Below are 25,146 nucleotides of genomic sequence, written 5' to 3' on the forward strand. Positions count from 1 at the left end.
AAATGTTTTTCTCCTGTTAATCTCTCTTGAGCCAATTTAATTATTAGACCAGCCAAAAGAATCAAGAGAAGTAGAGGGGAAATTTTACCTTCCTCAACAGTTTTGGCATAGTCAGTAGGATCTTCATTTGCTGGAAAACTGCCTGTTCCCAGGACTGCTGCAGCTGAGAAATCCTGGAACCTTTGATAAGAGCTCGCAGCAGGTAAGAATTCTTACCATGTCCGCCTTCTGAATCACTGTCTGTAGGGTTCCAGTGAAAGCAAAAGTGGTGACAGCCCTTTTCTTCTTTCTAAATTTAGATTAACAGAAGAAAGTATTTGTGTAACAAGTTTCTTTGGCATAGAAACTCTGGTAAATTTAATATGAGTACTTTTGGTTTTTATTGATCCTTTTCCTCCCAGAGATGGTCACCATTTTTATTTGTCTCTGTTGTGTCATTTGTACTAAGGAGGAAAATCCACAGGCTAGAACATAGGCATAAGCCCTATAAGCCTGCTGTCTGAACCAGATTTCACAGACTAGTGAGTTCAGTTCTCATCAGACCAGTATTTGTTTAGACAAACTCTGCTGTGGGTTCCCTATGTAAAAACCAGATGAGGTTTTTCATTTCACCTTGTTCTACATCCTGAGAGCTTGGCTTTGTGTCCAGTGAAAATATTCTCTCTGATCTCTACCATCTGAAAGGTACACTTGCCAGGGTGTACCAAGGTGACCAATCAAACATACTGGGGTACTGAGACATGAAGTCACAAGCAGCACTCTGTCCAGCGGTGTGAGATCTCAGGGTAATCTGTCATAAGCGGTCCCAGTCCATAAGGGGCCTTTGTCATCTAATCTTTGTTGTTTTGTTAGTGCTGGAAAAGTCCCATTCCAGTAACACCCACCTAGTGTTAGTTTAGCAGGTCTGTAATTGGAGGTGTCTCACATTCTTGGGGAAACCAGAGATACAGTTTCCACTACACAATTCTTACACCTATGCAACAAAGGACTTTGCTTTCTTAGACTATCTTTGGGGTATGAACTTTCTGGATAATGTGAGAGCTGCATCTCTTGCCCTCTCTTTGGGGACACCTCTTGCATCCATAGTTAAGCCATAAAAATGCTTATTTATGGTTTAAGTTGCTATTAAGAAGATCCTACTTGTCAATGCCCAGACAGTAGATCCTTTGAATTGGAAAAACTTCTAAGTTTTCTCATCTTAACTGTCTTATTGGTACCTATGGAAAGACCAAAGTTAAAAGTGCATACAAAGAAGTATAACGACTAGCCTTAGGTACTACCTTAACGAGATAAAAGAACAGAAATTAAACTCAGAACAAAATTAAAAATCAAATCTGACATAAATCTCCCTTCTTCTCCCTCTTACACACCTCTTGTCCTCAACTCTATCCCTGACCCTCCAGAAGACCATTTGGGTCTATGGGGCAATGGTCTAAATACCACCCCTCATGGAGGAAAGAGATAGCCAGAACCTCTCCCAAGACCGACTGCAAATGACCAGGAAATGACTCAGCTAGAGGCTAATATTCAAGGCATGATAGGAATGACATTAGAGGATTTCTCCCCTGCAGTGAATTGGACTAAGGTCATATTATACACAGAGAAATAAAAATTTAAATAGTAATTACCTTAGAGTTCTGGTAAGAGGCAAATACACTCCAAAACTCCCAAGAGAAAACTTGCATTCTTTCTCTGTCCCTTAAAGATGTAAACCTTACTATATCTTTGGAATGTAAATATCCCAGAAGGTGTATAAAACAATGCCCAAACTCACCTGAGACTACAGAGAGAAAGAGGCCTTTTTAAAATACAAACTGCTAAAAGAGTTCTCTTGCTCAAACTCTAGAACACAGCCTCCTTAAGATCACTTGTCAAGAACAAATACAAATCTTAAAAGTATTCTTCACAAATATTAACAAAAAGCTTTAAAGCAGGTAACTTGAACTTGTTCCACAAGAGACACAATTATGTATAAATTAGTTTTGTTTTAGTCACTTGATTCATGGCTAAAGTTCTGGAATAAAGCTCTAAGATCTCTGTGTCAGTCTGTATATTTTATCTATGTACGTACATTATAGTATATTTTTCTACCTCCAGATGGTTACTGCCAAAATTAATTGGTAAAGAGCTCTATGTAATTGGCTTAGAGAAAAGCATTTATGTAAACCAAATATACTCTCAGATATACAGAAACTAACCCAAATGTTTTTCATGTTCATATGATCTTGGATAATCTTTGATAATAAAAGCTAGCTTAAGTTTATTGGTTTAAGGGCTTCCCTCATGGCACAGTGGTTGAGAATCCACCTGCCAATTCGGAAGACATGGGTTCCAGCCCTGGTCCGGGAATATCCCACATGCTGCAGAGCAACTAAGTCTGTGCGCCACAACTACTGGGCCTGCACTCTAGAGCCCGCGAGCCATAACTACTGAGCCCGCATGCCACAACTACTGGAGCCCATGATCCTCAACAGGAGAAGCCACCACAGTGAGAAGCCCATGCACCGCAACGAGGAGTAGCCCCCTCTCGCCACAACTAGAGGAAGCCCACATGCAGCAACGAAGACCCAACACGGCCAAAATATAAATAAATAAATAATAAATTAATTTTTTTAAAAAGTCTATTGGTTTAATAAAAACAAGCATGTCTTCAAAAGTTGTCAAGAAAAATAACTTAAGTTGATGGTTAACTATTTAATGTCTAATCCAAGCATAATTGTTACAAACAAGTGTTTTAAATAAATTTAAATAAGACAAGAGTTTATACCTAGTTAACCAAATAATGGATATTCCAGATAGGATGGTATACTGAGATATTGATTGCTAAACATAGTTTGTCTAGTTTTGACTTCCTAATTTTTGCAGAGGCAAAGGATACTTGGGTCCATTAATAAATACGTTTTAGGCCACTATGAAAAAAATTTATTATAAGAAAGAATACACTTCTAAAAATTATGAAATTTATAATTTTGCTAATCTAAACTACTACAGGATGTTAATATAGGATAGTTCACAATTGCCTGCTTCCTAGTTTTCAGTGGAAAGCAAAGATTACAAATAGTTTAAAAGGTTGGAAGAAGAGCTAAGACTACAAAGTGGACCAAAGAGAAAATGTCAGAACACAGAGTAATAAGCATAAACTAACTCTACACAGACTGTGTGCATTAGTGCTGAAAGAATGCATGCAACAGAGTAGGTGCCATCTTTGGAAGGTGAGAAGCAGTGGAGCACCCATGAGTGCCTTCTCCTACTGTGGAAGGATTTACTATAACTTCTATAATTTTAATGTAACTTTTGCAAACTGTGGTCATGGAATATGGGTGAGTTATGATTAACATTTGAAAAAAATGCAGAGGTTATCTACATTTTATGTAGATAAATGGATAATATATATCTTCAGTTTTATCTATAATTTGTAGATAGGTAAAATAAGCCCTTATTATCTATATACAAATAGAATAGTTTCACAAAGTGTAAAATAGAGTGCATGCATGACATACTTAAAATAGGAAATACATGTCAGTTTATTAAACTTTTACTTCAGTTACTTACATGGTTTTGCATGTGTAGGTGTGTGATGAGCCATAGTATACAGTGTATTACTTACTGTGGAATGACCCAACGTGTTTGAAAGCCACTGCTCTTATACCACAGTAAACTGGACAACAAAAGGGTCTATGCAGCCAGCTGAAAGGCCAGGACAAGATCACCCTTCCTGTTAGGTACAGACACAGTGATAACTCCTTAAGGCCAGGCTGTTATCATTCTCTGATAGGCTCATACTTTGTCACCTTGTCTTTTCAGATTTGCAATCAGGCAGCAATCTTTGCTTAAAAGACCTTCCTCCATTTCTTACAACTATTTGCAAGACTGGGAATTCTGATGGTGGCTTCCCAGATATTCGTAGCTCTGCCATCAGTTTAGAAGTTGTTGTCCCATCTTTCAAATGTTTATTCTGCCTATTCAACTTAGAGTTTGTCTTCAGCAATAATATGGGGATCCTGTTGCCCCTGCCTGTTCTATAATATCACAGTGTAGTAGAGCAATGTCAGGATGAGCCTGTAGACAGGAGTGAATCTCATACTGTAATTTCCAAAAAGCATACGGCTCGTTTTAATTATATTATATAGAAGCAGTTCATACTCATCTAATGTAGCATATAGTCAATTATGCTATCCTCTAAATCTGTAATTATTCGGTATCAACTGCCTTGCATAATTTCTTTTGCACATAAGCTTCGTAAGCTTCTGAAATTGAGAAAATAATATTTGAACTAATAAGGTTTAAATTTTCAGGGAAAAAAATAGGCTTTTAAAAAAATACAGACTGCTATAGAACTTCCCCTGTCAAAACTGATCTGTAAAAGATGTGAGATTTTTTTTTTTAACAAAACTACTAGAAATACTAAGGGTAAGAGAAAATGACTGTATATGAAACACAGAATGTGTGTTTACAATAAAATAAAGTATAAAGAATAGAGATGGATTTTTGGTAAGGGAGAAGAAAAAAGAAAGCAATTTTGAACTAAATTAAAATGACTGTCCCAGAATAAGAAAGAAAAAAGACAGGACAAAAGCTGAGTGGACACAGAAAGGTGCAGAAGGTGTGTGGAAAAGGAATATTGAAAAAGGAATTTTATGTGTGCTCAAGCTGGCTAAGACTGGAATGGTCTTAAATGAGTTTTAAAAATGAATGAATTTTAATAACAAAAGTATACTGGTGAAAAACTAGGTTTTGGTTTTCTAAAAGAACAAAGTTTTCCTAGACTATTGGTCTGCAGGCAGAAGACATAAATAGACATTTCTCCATGGAAGACACACAGATGGCCAATAAGCACATGAAAAGATGTTCAACATCACTAATTATGAGAGAAATGCAAATCAAAACCACAATGAGGTATCACCTCACACCTGTCAGAATGGCTATCATCAAAAAGGCTATAAATAACAAATACGGGAGAGGATGTGGAGAAAAGGCAACTCTCATATGCTTGTTGGTGGGAATGTAAATTGGTGCAGCCACTATGAAAAAGAGTATGGAGGTTCCTTAAAAAGCCAAAAATAGTACTACCATATGATCCAGCAATTCCACTCCCGGGTATATATCCCAGAAAAAAATGAAAACACTAATTCAAAAAAAATACATGCACTACAATGTTCATAGCAGCACTATTTACAATAACCAATACATTAACACAACCCAAGTGCCCATCAACAACTGGTTTAAGATGTGAGATTACACACACACACACACACACACACACAGGAATATTACTCAGCCTTAAAAAAACTGCAATATTGCCATTTGCACCAATACGGATGGACCTAGAGAACATCATACTAAGTGAAGTCAGAAAGAAAAAGACAAATATCATAGATGTCATTTATATGTGGAACCTAAATAATAATTACAAAAGAACCTATATACAAAACAGAAACATACAAACATAGAAAACAAATTTATGGCTACCAAAAGGAAAAGGGAGGTGAGGGATAAATTAGGAGTTTGGGATTAACACATACAAACTACTATACATAAAATAGATAAGCAACAAGGATTCACTGTATAGCACAGGAAACTATGTTCAATATCTTGTAATAACCTGTACTAGATAATAATCTGAAAAAATATATATAAAACTGAATCACTTTGCTGCACACCTGAAACTAACACAATATTGTAAATCAACTATACTTGAATTTTAAAAAAAGGGTAAAGAAAGGTTTTTCTTTACCTTTTAGTAATCTGCATAGGAAACAAAGATTCTGAGTTTTATCAAAATAATTTCCTGTGCTTCTTTTTGTTCTATCAGGTCTTAGATTACTTTTAAAAAAATAACTGAGTCTTCTCTATTAAAAGAGCTAAGCTTTTTTACAACTATGTAACTTTCTGTATTTGCCTTTGAAATCTTTTAATTGTCACTGCAGTTAGATGCATAACTAAGTATTATTTCACAGTGACCTATGATCCTATTTAATCTAGTATTTTAAAACCTTTTGATATTTTTGGAAAAATTCCCAAAATTCAAATTCTAAATAGTCTATTTGACCTTGAACAAACTTGGGATTTTTCAGAGAGTCCCCTGGAACATCTCAAAAGATTTGTTCTCTCTCCTTATAAAAGGAAATATTAAACTAATTAAGCTTATTTGGTTATTAAATTACATGGGAGACATTATCAAGTAAGTGATGATAAACCTTCTTAGCTTATATTGTATGCGTAAATGTTATTACTACGTGTTCAATGACTATATGAAATTCAAAAAAAATCTGATATGTACTTGTATAGTTATTACTTGTAATTCTAGTTACTATCTTAAAACATATGTCACAAAACTGACTAAATTTCCTTGTCAATTGCATAATACACTCTCATCAAATCTTTAACCATGGGCATTTTTAAGTCTTTTTTAAAGTGTACAGTTATCATTTTACTCTTTTACGCTTTTAGTGTTCCTGTAGAAGTGTTTCACCTTCACAGAGATTCATATAAAGGACTCTGACAAGTACTCTAGAATACAAGTTTCTGGTAACTTTAAAATAATACCATTGGGACTTCCTGGTGGTCCAGCAGTTGAGACTCCACACTCCCAATGTAGGGGGCCCAAGATCGATCCCTGGTCAGGCAACTAGATCCTACATGCATGCTGCAACTCAGAGTTCACATGCCACAACTGAAGAGTCCACATGCCGCACTAAAGACCCTGCATGCCGCAACTAAAGAATCCCGCATGCTGCAACTAAAGAATCCCGTGTGCAGCAACTAAAGAATCCCGTGTGCAGGAACAAGGATCCCAAGCGCTGCAACGAAGATCCTGTGTGCCGCAACTAAGACCCGGTGCAGCCAAATAAATAAATAAATAAATATTTTTAAAAAATCATACCATTAAATAAATAAATAAATAAAATAAAATAAAAAATCATACCATTGAACTGGGTAAGAATTTCCATAAGTCTAATAGAGACAATGGTGGCTTCGTGAAACTGCTGATAAAAGATCAAGATCAACAAAAATTAAATAGGACTGAATAAACTAAGGAGGATGATTTTAATACTTATGACTTTTTGTTTAAAATATTGCTCTTTCTTTAATGTTTTGTTTTCTCAGATTTAAGAAAACCTTCTTCTTTTCTCTTAAACTATTTTGGCCTACAACAATTTGATAAAATACACCTTTGTAGCAAAGATGGCACACTTACCTTTTTCTTCCTACCTCATCCCTCCAGAATTTAGAAACTCTCAGTGAGTATACTTATTTTCATGGCAATACAGTTCTCTGCATGAATTCAATAAGGATTTGTTCTCCTTGTAGCAGGATACAATCAGAAACATTGGTCATGTTACCAAGGCTTTAACTGGTAATATTTGGTCATACTTGAGAAAGATACGCATTGACTACGTTTTGACTAGACAGCTTTAAGGAACTATGGTTGACTTTATGGAGTCAATAAAGCCCTCTGGAAAAAAAAATCAACCTTCTACCTTGCTTACACAATCCCCAGAAGCCTTACCAGGTGAGTAAAAAAGTCACTTCCTGGCAGGTACAAGAACCTCAGGATATTTGGGGGACCTTGAGAAGAGAGAAAGTCACCCAAATCTATAGGTATTGCAAGCCAAGTTTCATGGCAAGTTCTTGGCTCAACTTCTTAGCCTTGAGAGACGTTTAAAAGTTCAATCTCAAATTCTTTATGAAAAGTTCCAGCAAAGCAGACTGCTATTCTTGCTGCTCTTATGTAAATAAGCGAAGTTTATTGAAACTAGACTTAATTTGCAAAAAAAAATTAGTCTTACTACGGTTATCTTTAATAGAATTGGGAGGGGGTGACTGTAGAGAAAAAAATTATGTTTCAGTAGAAACTATACTACACACTTGTGGATATTAGATTCTAGTTCTGTTAATTGTCTTTTAGGTTTTGTCTTCTACCTGTAAACTGGACTAAATCCTGAATTCTCAGTTCCTCCAGTATTTGGCTACAGCGCTTCAAATTAACATTTCTGATTTTTTCTCCCACCCTTCTGACTTAGAAGCATCCAAAGCCATACAGACTAAATTTGGACAACTTGATATAAACTTCAGAGGAATCAACAGCTTAATCTTCATAGACAATCTTCACGCCTGTTGCTATATGACCACTCAGAAAGATCACCAGGGACATTCAAACTGCAAACTAGGAAAATCTATCACATTGCCACTGTCTACCCTTACTCCATCTGAAGATACCTCAGCCAGACATCAAGAAATCTTCTCAAATGACTGCCTTCAGAACCAGGATTTACAGTCTGCTCTAATCATTAACCATTGTTTTTCTTTTGTTTCAACAGAAATGTTTTATTAAATATCTGATTTATTGCACAATATAAGACTAACTTTGGGAGACCAGCTGCATCACCACCTCCTAAAATGAAACACAACTGTTTAGCTGAACGGACCTATTTTCAAGACTAAGGGATTAATTAAATGAGATAATGAAGCTATCTACCAGCTCAGCTTATAATATGTGAAACTTCCAGGGAAGTTTCAGAGTAACAGCATCAGCTACCAGTGCCATAGTGTACAATTAGGCTGTTATTTAAAGAGAACAAAAGCAGGCGATATGGTCTCAGCTCTATTGGCTAATTAGTCTAGAACTTGGTCTTCCTCAATTTTTCACTTAAACACTGAGTTACATTAATTTTAATTACATTAAAATGAATAAAGATATGTTTTCTTTTTATTCCAAGTATTTCGTGATCATTAAAGAGATTTTGAGAATTTCTCTTTTGTCAAAAATGGAATGTCCTCCTCACACAACCTAAAAAAAATGGACTCTAGATATACAAGGAAAATTTAGAAGGAAATTTTTTTGAGATAGGTTTTTTAATGTTTTTATCTTACATTCACATCATCTAATCCATTATGCTGCACACATTGTTTGAATAAAAACATTAAAAATCTTTTTGCTAGAAACGGCATAGACTATTATATTAAGTGTGCAATTAACTAAAGAAATCTCAGCTATAATTGGAGTAGGGACAGGCCTGTAGAGGCCCTGCCATGCATCGTCAATTGCTCCGTACAGGAAAAGATGTATGCCTGTATTTCTGACAGGAAGGTGCCTCTACTTTACTATCCAGCAGGAAGAAGGAAACTTCTCTGTGCTCCATGAAAGCCCAGCGAATGAGACTGTAGCAGCCCAACTAATGAGAATCATACTTTGCATTCCCAGCTTCTGCCAATGAACTCTTTGGTTAACACAGTCCCTCCTAGCTTCCCCTTTTTCCTTATAAAAGTAAATTCCCCTTCTTTGTTCTCTGGATTTGCCCATGGGCCACCACAGCTTACATTTCCCAAACTGCAATTCCTCTTCCCAAATAAACCAACTTTTGCTGAAAAAATAAATGGATGTTGTATGACTAAAGCTGACAATTTTGGTGTCAGAAAGAAGTAGGACCCAAAGAAGGAGAACCCCAAGAGACAATGACTCCCAGAATCAAGCGAGGTACCAACACCAAGCCCCTTGTGCTCATCGCTTCCGTAAGCTGCTACAAGTTTTCAGTTTGCTAAGTCTCCTCTCAGGTTCCAAGCTCTGCTCTTTTTGCATTTTGAGCTTTCTGACTTTACTCAGGATCTGGAAAGGCTTGGTCCTTTCTGGTTCAAGGCTCTGACTTTGGTGAGTACTCAGTTGCTTTCTGCAGTGTGTAGTAGTGAGGGGTTTTTGGGGGGAGGGGGGCGGGATCAAGGTAACTGGGATCCAAGAATTTATTTTATTCCTTTTGGAGTCTTGGCTAGGACTCTATCAAACTTCTTGGGTTCTCAGGTCATATTAGGGAAATGGGTTTCTGGTTATCTAAATGCTCTGAGCAGAGCCCTCTGAGGACTCCAGCCAGTTTCATGTTTAAAAACTATGGACCCCCAACATGCACATTTTTAACTAAGTAACCTGAACAAACTACAAGTAATTGGAATTACAATGGCCAGTATAGGGAATATTCAATCTCCCCAAACTTGTTTTTCTTAAGATTAAATTGGAACACTGCCATTCTAAAATTAAACAAAATATATCCAAATGTGCACAAAACTCTAAAATTTCCACTTTGCAAGATAGCATTTCTAAATTGGATGAAACAAAAAAAAATTAAAAAGAACAAAATGGCTTCTGAAGCCTCATGCTCCTTGTGTTCCCCTCCCCGAACTTCTCTGTGTCAGGAGCTACCTTGTGTGTCTTCCCTGACCACCCATTTGTCTCAGACTCCACCCCAGCAGCCATCTTGTGCTCAGCCCCACCCCCATGCCATCTTTCTTCCTCTTCAAAAACCTACCCCTTTAAAATTGGACCCTCTGAAGATCCAAATGCTAGACTCCTAATTACTGTTTCTAAGTTAACTTGAGCAAACAAACAACTGGAAGAAAAATTTCAAACAGTAATTGCCCTAGATTTTTGGTAATAGGCAAATATACTCCAAAACTCCTAGAAGAAAACTTGCTTTCTGTTTCTCTTTGTTAAAGTCCTTTGGTAAGTCACCCATCCTGTTCAAAAGGGGAAACACTTGTTTTAAATAAGTCCACCTTTAGAGGCACCCTTAAAAGAGAGGATTCCAAACCTCTTGGGAGACAATGTAATGCATTTTTTGATTGGCAAGCAGAAGCTTCTAAAAGACAAATTGACTCCAAAAACAGCTCTAAAAAGATCCTTACAGCACACAAATACAAATTGTATCAGCACACGTAAAATTTTTTATGAAATTACATGGTCCCTGTTTGCATCTGCCTGCATGTTCATGTGGGTATATACATGTTGTAAATATGTATCTTTACAACATGTGTATATACACACATGCTGTAAAACATGTTGTATTTTTTCTTTTCTACCTTCAGAAGGTATTGCTAAAATTTACTTGTAAAAGAGTTCTATTTAATTGGCTTACACAAAAGTGAGGAAATATGGGGATATATGTATATGTATAGTTAGTTCACTTGGTTATAAAGCAGAAACTAACATACCATTGTAAAGCAATTATACTCCAATAAAGATTCTAAAAAAAAAAAACAAAACAAGCACTTATATGAATTAAAGAAATATTACAGAAACTAACCCAAAACCCTTTTCAAATTCACGTGATCAGGCTTCCCTGGTGGCGCAGTGGTTAAGAATCCACCTGCCAATGCAGGGGACACGGGTTCAAGCCCTGGTCTGGGAAGATCCCACATGCCGCGGAGCAACTAAACCCATGCGCCACAACAACTGAGCCTGCACTCTAGAGCCTGCAAGCCACAACTACTGAACCTGTGTGCCACAACTACTGAAGCCCGTGCACCTAGAGCCTGTGCTCTGCAACAAGAGAAGCCACTGCAATGAGAAGCCTGCGCACCTCAACAAAGAGTAGCCGTTGCTCACCCCGATGAGAGAAAGCCCTCATGGAGCAATGAAGACTCAACACAGCCAAAAATAAATAAATAAAATAAATAAGTTTTTTTAAAAAGTTCACATGATCTAGGATTAAATTTTAGTTAATGAAAGCTAGCTTAAGGTTGTTGGTTTCATTAAAATAGGCATGTCTTTGGGCTTCCCTGGTGGCGCAGTGGTTGAGAGTCCGCCTGCCGATGCAGGGGACATGGGTTCGTGCCCTGGTCCAGGAAGATCCCACATGCCGCGGAGCGGCTGGGCCTGTGAGCCATGGCCGCTGAGCCTGCGTGTCCGGAGCCTGTGCTCCGCAACGGGAGAGGCCATAACAGTGAGAGGCCCACATAATGCAAAAAAAAAAAAGGCATGTCTTTGGAGTTATCAATGGTGTAAATAATGGGGCATACAATTTTCCCTTTACCTCAGTAGATGCACGGCAGGGCCTGAGAGCTCCCCCTACAGGCCTGTCCAAATTTTAGCTCAAGTTTCTTTAATTTATTCCACATTTTCCCCTTTTGATCAAAATCCTTCCTTGAAAGCATCACTGATCAAGAGTCAGGATCTCCACATGTAGTGGCACATTTAGTCTAAAGCCATAGGCTAAAATTTGTAAACAGAGGGGTTTCTAATGCTTTAAAACAAAAGTAATTTGGTTGTGGGAGGCGAAATGCTATATCCCTTCATTATCCAAAACTTGTGTTTGCTAAAGAAAAAGTTTCTCGGTGAAGTTGATACCTTAAACCAAAAGATGTTACACAAAAAGCAGTTGGCTGTTTGCTGATCTTTCTTTACTTGTGCATTTACAGACTCTTTCTTCATCTGAAATACACCTACAAAATGCTGTAATGGTGCAAAAGAACCTCTTCTTTGGATTAATCAAGAGGAACAGTGTCTAGGATGAAATAAGAATGCCACTACATAAAAATATGTATGTGCTACAGAGCGCCAGTAGGCACATGAAAAGATGCCCAGAATCACTAATTATCAGGGAAATGCAAATCAAAACTACAGTGAGGGGGGCTTCCCTGGTGGCGCAGTGGTTGAGAGTCTGCCTGCTGATGCAGGGGACACGAGTCGTGCCCCGGTCCGGGAAGATCCCACATGCCGCAGAGCGGCTAGGCCCGTGAGCCATGGCCTATAAGCCTGCATGTCCGGAGCCTGTGCTCCACAACGGGAGAGGCCACAACACTTGAGAGGCCCGCGTACTGCAAAAAAAAACAACTACAGTGAGGTACCACTCACACCAGTCAGAATGGCCATCATTAAAAAGTCTACAAATAACAACTACTGGACAGGATGTGGACAAAAGGGAACCCTCCTACACTGTTGGTAGGAATGTAAGTTGGTACAGCCACTATGGAAAACAGTATGGAGGTTCTGCAGAAAACTAAAAATAGAATTACCATATGATCCAGCAATCCCATTCCTGGGAATATACACAGACAAAACTATACTTCAAAAATATACATGCACCCGTATGTTCATAGTAGCACAGTTCACAATAGCCAAAGCATAAAAACAACCTAAATGTCCAGCGACAGATGAATGAATAAAGAAGATGTGGTACATATATACAATGGAATACTACTCAGCCATAAAAAAGAACAAAGTAATGCCATTTGCAGCAACATGGATGCAACTAGAGATTATCATACTAAGTGAAGTAAGTCAAAAAGAGAAAGACAAATATCATATGATATCATTTATAAGTGGAATCTAAAATATGGCACAAATGAACCTATCTGCAAAACAGAAACAGACTCACAGACATAGAGAACAGACTTGTGGTTGCCAAGGTGCAGGGGGAGAGGGATGGACTGGAAGGGGGTTTGGGTTGGTAGATGGAAACTATTACATTTAGAATGGATAAACAACAAGGTCCTAATGTATAGCACAGGGAACTGTATTGAATATCCTGTGATAAACCATAATGGAAAATAATATTTAAGAAAAGTATGCATATATGTGTATAACTGAGTCACTTTGCTGTACAGCAGAGATTAGGACAACACTGTAAATCAACTATACTACAATTAAAAAAATTTTTAAGTCTATGTCCTATAAACAAGATTAAATTCAGGACTTCCGGGGAAGATGGCGGAAGAGTAAGACGCGGAGATCACCTTCCTCCCCACAGATACACCAGAAATACAGCTACATGTGTAACAACTCCTACAGAACACCTACTGTACGCTGGCAGAAGACCTCAGACCTCCCAAATGGCAAGAAACTCCCCACGTACCTGGGTAGGGCAAAGCAGAGAGATTCCCGCACAGAGGATCGGTGTCAACCAGCACTCACCAGCCCGAGAGGCTTGTCTGCTCGCCTGCCAGGGCGGGCGGCGCTGGGAGCTGAGGCTCGGGCTTCAGTCGGAGCGCAGGGAGAGGACTGGGGTTGGCGGCGTGAACGCAGCCTGAAGGGGCTAATGCGCCACAGCTAGCCGGGAGGGAGTTCGGGAAAAGGTTTGGACCTGCCAAAGAGACAAGAGACTTTTTCTTCCCTCTTTGTTTCCTGGTGAGTGAGGAGAGGGAATTGGGGGCGCTGCTTGGAGGAGCTCCAGAGACGGGCGTGAGCTGCGGCTGAAAGCGCGGACCCCAGAGACGGGCGTGGGACGTTGGGGCTGCTGCCGCCACCGCGAGGCCTGTGTGCGAGCGCAGGTCACTGTCCACGCCGCCCTTCCGGGGAGCCTGTGCAGCCCATCACTGCCGGGGTCCCGGGATCCAGGGACGGCTTCCCTGGGAGAACGCACGGCGCGCCTCAGGCTGGTGCAACGTCACGTCAGCCTCTGCCGCTGCAGGCTCCACCCGCACTCCGTGCCCCTCCCTGCCCCCCGGCCTGAGTGAGCCAGAGTCCCCGAAGCGGCTGATCCTTTAACCCTGTCCTGTCTGAGCGAAGAACAGATGCCCTCCGGCGACCTACACGTAGAGGCAGGGCCAAATCCAAAGCTGAGACCTGGGAGCTGTGAGAACAAAGAAGAGAAAGGGAAATCTCTCCCAGCAGCCTCAGAAGCAGCGGATTAAAGCTCCACAAACAACTTGATGTACCCTGCATCTGTGGAATACATGAATAGACAACAAATCATCCCAAATTGAGGAGCCAGGAGTCAGTGCTGTGCCTCTGAGGTGGGAGAGCCAACTTCAGGACACTGGTCCACAAGAGACTTCCCAGCTCCACATAATATCAAACAGCGAAAATCTTCCAGAGATCTCCATCTCAACACCAGCACCCAGCTTCACTCAACGACCAGCAAGTGACAGTGCTGGACACCCTATGCCAAACAACTAGCAAGACAGGAACACAATGCCACCCATTAGCAGAGAGGCTGCCTAAAATCATAAAAAGTCCACAGACACCCCAAAATACACCACCAGACGTGGACCTGTCCACCAGAAAGACAAGATCCAGCCTCATCCACCAGAACACAGGCACTAGTCCCCTCCACCAGGAAGCCTACACAACCCACTAAACCAACCTTAGCCACTGGGGACAGACACCAAAAAAAACGGGAACTACGAACCTGCAGCCTGCAAAAAGGAGACCCCAAACACAGTAACATAAGCAAAATGAGAAGACAGAAAAACACACAGCAGGAGAAGGAGCAAGATAAAAACCCACCAGACCTAACAAATGAAGAGGTAATAGGCAGTCTACCTGAAAAAGAATTCAGAATAATGATAGTAAAGATGATCCAAGGTTCTATTTCCAAGATCCAAAATCTTGGAAATAGAATAGACAAAATGCAAGAAACAGTTAACAAGGACCCAGAAGAACTAAAGATGAATCAAGCATTGATTAAAAACACAATAAATGAAATGAAAAATACTCTAGATGGGATCAATAGCAGAATAACTGAGGCAGAAGAACGGATAAGTGAGGTGGAAGATAAAATAGTGGAAATAACTACTGCAGAGCAAAATAAAGAAAAAAGAATGAAAAGAACAGAGGACAGTCTCAGAGACCTCTGGGACAACATTAAACGCACCAACATTCGAATTATAGGGATTCCAGAAGAAGAAGAGAAAAAGAAAGGGACTGAGAAAATATTTGAAGAGATTATAGTTGAAAACTTCCCTAATATAGGAAAGGAAATAGTTAATCAAGTCCAGGAGGCACAGAGAGTCCCATACAGAATAAATCCAAGGAGAAATATGCCAAGACACATATTAATCAAACTGTCAAAAATTAAACACAAAGAAATCATATTAAAAGCAGCAAGGCAAAAACAACAAATAACACACAAGGGAATCCCCATCAGGTTAACAGCTGATCTCTCAGCAGAAACTCTACAAGCCAGAAGGGAGTGGCAGGACATAATTAAAGTGATGAAGGAGAAAAACCTGCAACCAAGACTACTCTACCCAGCAAGGATCTCATTCAGATTTGATGGAGAAATTAAAACCTTTACAGACAAGCAAAAGCTGAGAGAGTTCAGCACCACCAAACCAGCTTTACAACAAATGCTAAAGGAACATCTCTAGGCAAGAAACACAACAGAAGGAAAATACCTACAATAACGAACCCAAAACAATTAAGGAAATGGGAATAGAAACATACATATCAATAATTACCTCAAATGTAAATGGACTAAATGCTCCCACCAAAAGACACAGATTGGCTGAATGGATACAAAAACAAGACCCATATATATGCTGTCTACAAGAGACCCACTTCAGACCTAGAGACACATACAGATTGAAAGTAAGGGGATGGAAAAAGATATTCCATGCAAATGGAAACCAAAAGAAAGCTGGAGTAGCAATTCTCATATTAGACAAAATAGACTTTAAAATAAAGACTATTAGAAGAGACAAAGAAGGACACTACATAATGATAAAGGGATCGATCCAAGAAGAAGGTATAACAATTGTAAATATTTATGCACCCAACATAGGAGCACCTCAATACATAAGGCAAATACTAACAGCCATAGAAGGGGAAATTGACAGTAACACACTCATAGTAGGGGACTTTAACACCCCACTTTCACCAATGGACAGATCATCCAAAATGAAAATAAATAAGGAAACACAAGCTTTAAATGATACATTAAACAAGATGGACTTAATTGATATTTATAGGACATTCCATCCAAAAACAACAGAATACACATTTTTCTCAAGTGCTCATGGAACATTCTCCAGGATAGATCATATCTTGGGTCACAAATCAAGCTCTGATAAATTTAAGAAATTGAAATTGTATCAAGTATCTTTTCCAACCACAATGCTACGAGACTGGACATCAATTACAGGAAAAGATCTGTAAAAAATACAAACACATGGAGGCTAAACAATACACTACTCAATAACAAAGTGATCAGTGAAGAAATCAAAGAGGAAATTAAAAAATACCTAGAAACAAATGACAATGGAGACACGACGACCCAAAACCTATGGGACGCAGCAAAAGCAGTTCTAAGGGGGAAGTTTATAGCAATACAATCCCACCTTAAGAAACAGGAAACATCTCGAGCAAACAACCTGACCCTGCACCTAAAGCAATTAGAGAAAGAAGAACAAAAAACCCCCAAAGTTAGCAGAAGGAAAGAAATCATAAAGATCAGATCAGAAATAAATGAAAAAGAAATGAAGGAAACGATAGCAAAGATCAATAAAACTAAAAGCTGGTTCTTTGAGAAGATAAACAAAATTGATAAACCATTAGCCAGACTCATCAAGAAAAAAAGGGAGAAGACTCAAATCAATAGAATTAGAAATGAAAAAGGAGAAGTAACAACTGACACTGCAGAAATACAAAAGATCATGAGAGACTACTAGAAGCAACTCTATGCCAATAAAATGGACAACGTGGAAGAAATGGACAAATTCTTAGAAATGCACAACCTGCCAAGACTGAATCAGGAAGAAATAGAAAATATGAATAGACCAATCACAAGCACTGAAATTGAAACTGTGATTAAAAATCTTCCAACAAACAAAAGCCCAGGACCAGATGGCTTCACAGGCAAATTCTATCAAACATTTAGAGAAGAGTTAACACCTATTCTTCTCAAACTCTTCCAAAATATAGCAGAGGGAGGAGCACTCCCAAACTCATTCTACGAGGCCACCATCACCTTGATACCAAAACCAGGCAAGGATGTCACAAAGAAAGAAAACTACAGGCCAATATCACTAATGAACATAGATGCAAAAATCCTCAACAAAATACTAGCAAACAGAATCCAACAGCACATTAAAAGGATCATACAACATGATCAAGTGGGGTTTATTCCAGGAATGCAAGGATTCTTCAATATATGCAAATCAATCAATGTGATACACCATATTAACAAATTGAAAACCATATGATCATCTCAATAGATGCAGAGAAAGCTTTCAACAAAATTCAACACCCATTTATGATAAAAACCCTGCAGAAAGTAAGCATAGAGGGAACTTTCCTCAACATAATAAAGGCCATATATGACAAACCCACAGCCAACATCGTCCTCAATGGTGAAAAACTGAAACCATTTCCACTAAGATCAGTAACAAGACAAGGCTGCCCACTCTCACCACTCTTATTCAACTTAGTTTTGGAAGTTTTAGCCACAGCAATCAGAGAAGAAAAGGAAATAAAAGGAATCCAAATTGGAAAAGAAGAAGTAAAGCTGTCACTGTTTGCAGATGACATGATACTATACATAGAGAATCCTAAAGATGCTACCAGAAAACTACTAGAGCTAATCAATGAATTCGGTAAAGTAGCAGGATATAAAATTAATGCACAGAAATCTCTGGCATTCCTGTACACTAATGATGAAAAATCTGAAAGTGAAATCAAGAAAACACTCCCATTTACCATTGCAACAAAAAGAATAAAATATCTAGGAATAAACTTACCTAAGGAGACAAAAGACCTGTATGCAGAAAATTATAAGACACTGATGAAAGAAATTAAAGATGATACAAATAGATGGAGAGATATACAATGCTCCTGGATTGGAAGAATCAATATTGTGAAAATGACTCTACTACCCAAAGCAATCTACAGATTCAATGCAATCCCTATCAAACTACCACTGGCATTTTTCACAGAACTAGAACAAAAAATTTCAAAATTTGTTTGGAAAAACAAAAGACCTCGAATAGCCAAAGCAATCTTGAGAACGAAAAACGGAGCTGGAGGAATCAGGCTCCCTGACTTCAGACTATACTACAAAGCTACAGTAATCAAGACAGTGTGGTACTGGCACAAAAACAGAAAGATAGATCAATGGAACAGGATAGAAAGCCCAGAGATAAACCCACGCACATATGGTCAACTTATCTTTGATAAAGGAGGCAGGAATGTACAGTGGAGAAAGGACAGCCTCTTCAATAAGTGGTGCTGGGAAAACTGGACAGGGACATGTAAAAGTATGGGATTAGATCATTCCCTAACACCATACACAAAAATAAGCTCAAAATGGATTAAAGACCTAAATGTAAGGCCAGAAACTATCAAACTCTTAGAGGAAAACATAGGCAGAACACTCTATGACATAAATCACAGCAAGATCCTTTTGGACCCACCTCCTAGAGAAATGGAAATAAAAACAAAGATAAACAAATGGGACCTAATGAAACTTCAAAGCTTTTGCACAGCAAAGGAAACTATAAACAAGACCAAAAGACAACCCTCAGAATGGGAGAAAAGATTTGCAAATGAAGCAACTGACAAAGGATTAATCTCCAAAATTTATAAACAGCTCATGCAGCTCAATAGCAAAAAAACAAACAACCCAATCCAAAAATGGGCAGAAGACTTAAATAGGCATTTCTCCAAAGAAGATATACAGACTGCCAACAAACACATGAAAGAATGCTCAACATCATTAATCATTAGAGAAATGCAAATCAAAACTACAATGAGATATCATCTCACACCAGTCAGAATGGCCATCATCAAGAAATCTAGAAACAATAAATGCTGGAGAGGGTGTGGAGAAAATGGAACACTCTTGCACTGCTGGTGGGAATGTGAATTGGTACAGCCACTATGGAGAATAGTATGGAGGTTCCTTAAAAAACTAAAAATAGAACTACCATATGACCCAGCAATCCCACTACTAGGCATATACCCTGAGAAAACCATAATTCAAAAAGAGACATGTACCAAAATGTTCACTGCAGCTCTATTCACAATAGCCCAGAGATGGAAACAACCTAAGTGTCCATCATCGGACGAATAGATAAAGAAGATGTGGCACATATATACAATGGAATATTACTCAGCCATAAAAAGAAACGAAACTGAGCTATTTGTAATGAGGTGGATAGATCTAGAGTCTGTCATACAGAGTGAAGTAACTCAGAAAGAGAAAGACAAATACCATATGCTAACACATATATATGGAATTTAAGGAAAAAAATGTCATGAAGAACCTAGGGGTAAAACAGGAATAAAGACACAGACCTACTTGAGAACGGACTTGAGGATATGGGGAGGGGGAAGGGTAAGCTGTGACAAAGCGAAAGAGAGGCATGGACATATATACAGTACCAAACGTAAGGTAGATAGATAGTGGGAAGCAGCCGCATAGCACAGGGAGATCAGTTCGGTGTTTTGTGACTGCCTGGAGGGGTGGGATAGGGAGGGTGGGAGGGAGGGAGATGCAAGAGGGAAGGGATGTGGGAACAGATATATATGTATGACTGATTCACTTTGTTATAAAGCAGAAACTAATAAAAAAAAAGATTAAATTCAAGAGAATTTTTTTAAAAATATAGAGCCTGTTAAATTGTTTGAATGTATTTCATAAGCATTATAAAGTTTTTACTATTGTGAATGGGATTTTTTTGTATGGCTTGCAATTCAAACTATTAGAAATATTGTGCTGCAAAGGAAAAAAAGGAAGGGAGGGAGGAAGTTAGTTCTATTTTAACTGAATTCTCCTTATTACTGGTAAGGATGATTATATTTGTTGTCTATGTAGATTTATGAACGGTTTCAGTCTTTTTCTTATTGGTCTTTTGGCATATTTGTGTTTTTATAATTAATTTATCAAAACTCTTAATACATTTGTCAGAAAAATTACAGGAAAATATTTACCCTATCAGATATTAAAACTTACTATAAAACAACCCCAGCCAAAATAGTATTGGTATGCACTAGACAGGTCAGTGGACCAAAAGAGCATCCAGAAATAAATCCAAGTATATATAGCAACTTAATATGATAATGATGACATTTCTATACAGTAGAAAAGGATTTTTTTTTTTTTTTACAAAAGGCACTGGCATAACTGATAGTGTAACTAGAGAAAACATGCTACTACTATATACTTTATATAAAAATAAATTATAGGGCTTCCCTGGTGGCACAGTGGTTGAGAGTCCACCTGCCGATGCAGGGGACGTGGGTTCGTGCCCCGGTCTAGGAAGATCCCACATGCCGCAGAGCGGCTAGGCCTGTGAACCATGGCCGCTGAGCCTGTGCATCCGGAGCCTGTGCTCCACAATGGGCGAGGCCACAACAGTGAGAGGCCCACGTACCGCAAAAAATAAATAAATAAATAAATAAATAAATAAAATAAGAATTAAGTGTTTAATGTAAAAAATAAAATAATGAAAATACTGGAAGAATCTCTGAGAGGACTTTACCTGGAATGGAAAAACTTTCTTACACAAAATGGGAAACCCAAAATCCATATAACAAAAGTCACACAAATTGGTTATCTAAGTCCATAGTTTCCTAGACTAATAAAGTGTTTTTTTAATTCTCACTTGAATTTCAACGCATTAGGCAGGACAGGCACTCTCCAGTTCCCCATGGTCTCCACTTCTCCCTACTATCTTCCATAACAAGCCTCTTTATACTCATTAACGACACTGAAGTTATTCAAGTTTTCTACCTCTACAATAAAGAAAAAGATCTATTATATTAAATTTTCCATTTCTCTAGAGAAAAGGGACCATGAACAAAACCAAGAGACAAATAGACTTACGGAAATATTTGCAATTCATTTCTCAAACAATATCTCTAATACACAAAGAGCTTCACAAACTGAAAAAAGACAAACAATTCACTACAAAATGACAAATATATTACAGCCTTCCACCTAAAATATATAATTTTGAGCACACATGGACCATTTATAAAAACTGATCACAATGAAATATATATATATATATATACATACATATATGCTTGACAATTTTTTAAAGAAGAAACTCCTAAAAGGCATAAGAAAATATAAAAATTACGTCTACGTTATTATAACTGTCACTAGGAAACAATCTGTGCAATGAGTATATGCCTTTATTTCATTTCCATATTATACTTCTCTTTATATTTGGATCCTACTCCTTTAAAATGATTTAAAACATTTTCAAGTGCTTATAAATACTCTCTTTAAAAATCATTGCTGTTGACTCTTCCTCATGTTCTTCTTCTTCGTACCCTTACACATTTTAAGTTGGACATTTCCACTAATTTCTTTGGTGTATTTTAAATCCATCCACTTCAATTATTTCTTACCCAAAAATCTTTCACATATGTACATCCTTTCCAAACCCAACATCTAAGCAAAAAAAAAAATGAAATAAAGGAAATAAAGACTGATACATAATTGGACTACATAAAATTATAAATATCATAATCAGAAGTTTTTGTAAAATTGAGAGAAAAACATGTTACAAAGGTTTAATGTATTTATACAACCAACTGTTACAAATCAGTAAGAAAATGGACAAAAAACATGAATAGGCATTTCACAAAAGAAACAAACATTCCCTAAACTGAAAACATGGTCAACATGATTAATAATCAGAGAAAAGTAAATAATTGAGATATTGTTTCTTCCCTATCACAATGGCATAGATTAAAAAGATCTGCAATACCCAATGTTGGCAAGGATATTAAAAAAACAATAATATCTAAATTTTTTTCCATTTAAAAAGGACAAGAGCAGTAATATGCATACTAAGAATTCTATGAAACACTGGTTATAATAATGAAAAGAAGTTTTAATGACCTTAAAGGGACCTGATCAATTAACTATGGTATACTTAGCGAAGAGAATACTGTGAGGACATTACAAATGATGTCCATTGACTTATCCTTAGCATTATATGCAGTGCATAGCTTAAAATGGACATTAAGTATCTACTGAATGATTGTATTATTTATTTAATGGATGACTGATTAAATGCTGATTGATATGGTTGAGTGCATAGGTGGGTGAGGGACTGATTGACACTGAGTGACCAATTGACCCACTGAGTGACTTGAATGACTGACTGACCAGCTGAATACGTGACTGATAGGATGAATGTGTGAGTGAGTGCATGATCAGCCAAGAGAGTAACCAACTAACCAAAGGAGTGACAGACTGAGCTGAGTGGCCCTCTGACTGAATAAGGAAAGGACTAAATGAATAAATGAATTAATGAATGAATCTCTAATCAGTGAAATGGAAAAGTCTCTACAATACACACTCTTGAGTTAAAATGGCACAAATGAGAATGAATGGGATGACCCTATTGATTTAAAACTGTACTTGACACATTAAAAATAAAATACCTAGGAATAAACCCACCTAAGGAGGCAAAAGACCTATACTCAGAAAACTGTAAGAGACTGATGAAAAAAATAAAAGATGACACAAACAGATGAACAAATATACAATGTTCTTGGATTGGAAGAATCAATATTGTCAAAATGACTATACTACCCAAAGGAATCTACAGATTCAATGCAATCCATATCAAGTTACCAATGGCATTTTTCACAGATTTAGAACAAAAAATTGTACAATTTATACGGAAACACAAAAGACCCTGAATAGCCAAAGCAACCTTGAGAAAGAAAAACGGAGCTGGAGGGATCAGGCGCCCAGACTTCGGACTATACTACAAAGCTACAGTAATCAAGACAGTATGGTACTGGCACAAAAACAGAAATACAGATCAATGGAACAGGATAGAAAGTCCACTAATAAACCCACACACTTAAGGTCACTTAATCTAAGACAAAGGAGGCAAGAATATACACTGGAGAAAAGACACTCTCTTCAATAAGTGGTGCTGGGAAAACTGGACAGCTACATGTGAAAGAACAAAATTAGAACACACCCTAATACTACACACAAAAATAAACTCAAAATGGATTAAAGACCTAAATGTAAGATCAGATACTACAAAACTGATAGAGGAAAACATAGGTAGAATACTCTCTGACATAAATTGCAGCAAGGTCTTTTTCAATCCACCTCCTGGAGTAAAGAAAATAAAAACAAAAATAAACAAATGGAACCTAATTAAAAGTTTTTGCACAGCAAGCAAAAGAAACCATAAACAAAGTGAAAAGACAACCCTCAGAATGGGAGAAAATATTTGCGAATGAAACAACCGACAAAGGATTAATCTCCAAAATACACAAACAGCTCAGTCAGCTCAATATCAAAAAAACAAATAACCCAATCAAAAAGTGGGCAAGAGATCTAAATAGACGTTTCTCCAAAGAAGACATACAGGTGGTTAAAAAGTACACGAAAAGATGCTCAACATCACTAATTATTAGAGAAATGCAAATCAAAACTACAGTGAGGTATCACCTCACACCAGTCAAAATGGCCATGATCAAAATATCTACAAACAATAAATGCTGGAGCGGGTGTGGAGAAAAGGGAACCCTCTTGCACTGTTGATGGGAATGCAAACTGGTACAGCCACTATGAAGAACAGTATGGAGGTTCCTTAAAAAACTAAAAATAGAGCTACCATATGATCCAGCAATCCCACTCCTGGGCATACACCCAGAGAAAACCATAATTCAAAAAGATACACACACCCCAATGTTCATTGCAGCACTATTTACAATAGCCACCAAGACATGGAAGCAACCTAAATGTCCATCAACAGAGGACTGGATAAAGAAGATGTAGTACATATATACAATGGAATATTACTCAGCCATAAAAAAGAACAAAATAATGCCATTTGCAGCAACATGGATGGACCTAGAGATTGTCATACTGAGTGAAGTAAGTCAGAGAAAGACAAATATCATATGATAGTACTTATATGTGGAATCTAAAAAAGGCTACAAATGAATTTATCTACAAAACAGAAATAGAGTTACAGATGTAGAAAATTAACCTATGGTTACCGGGGGATAAGGCAGGGGGGAGGGATAAACTGAAAGATTGGGATTGACACATACACACTACTATATATAAAACAGATAACTAGTAAGGACCGACTGTATAGCCCAGGGAACTCTACTCAATACTCTGTAATGGCCTATACAGGAAAAGTATCTAAAAAAGAGTGCATGTATGTATATGTATAACAGATTCACTTGCTGTACACCTGAAACTAACACAACACTGTAAATCAACTATATCCCCAATAAAATTTTTTTTAAAAAACCATTAAGTGCAAAAAAATTAAATTAAATTAAACATCCAGAAAGATACTAAAATTTATTAAGCAATTTATTAAACCAATCACTAAAGGACTTGTAATCTTTTTTCCCCTTTGATTGATGAATGTGATTTTTAGATCACCACGTTTATGCACCTGACTTTTTCTGTTTGAAGAGATATTGTTCAACACGTATATTACTCTAATATTGCCTCTTAAAACCGTGTATAAAATATATGCAAATGTGTGTATTTTAAAACAACATCATGATTCTTTCACGTAAGAAGGAAGGGATGTGAGATGAATACTTACTCAACTTTGAGGTTTTAGAGAAGAAAAGGATGAGAACAGGTACACATTTAAAGGACAATGAAGTCAAACTTCATCATTTTACCCTGGGCCAGTCACGGAAAT

The 25,146-nt window shown here is 37.6% G+C and overlaps 1 protein-coding gene across 1 annotated transcript in view; it reads right to left on the bottom strand.

Moving 5' to 3' along the window:
* The window catches only part of JAK2 (Janus kinase 2), a 138,647-nt gene extending 117,498 nt beyond the window's left edge, over positions 1 to 21,149 (bottom strand). The window contains exon 1 of the mRNA XM_079706852.1: positions 21,091 to 21,149. The gene's annotated coding sequence lies outside the window, so the exon portion shown is untranslated. The remainder of the gene's footprint in view (positions 1 to 21,090) is intronic.
* Positions 21,150 to 25,146: the final 3,997 nt, after the last annotated feature.

The sequence above is a fragment of the Hyperoodon ampullatus genome, assembly GCF_949752795.1.
Source record: "Hyperoodon ampullatus genome assembly, chromosome: 6".
NCBI lineage: Eukaryota > Metazoa > Chordata > Mammalia > Artiodactyla > Ziphiidae > Hyperoodon > Hyperoodon ampullatus.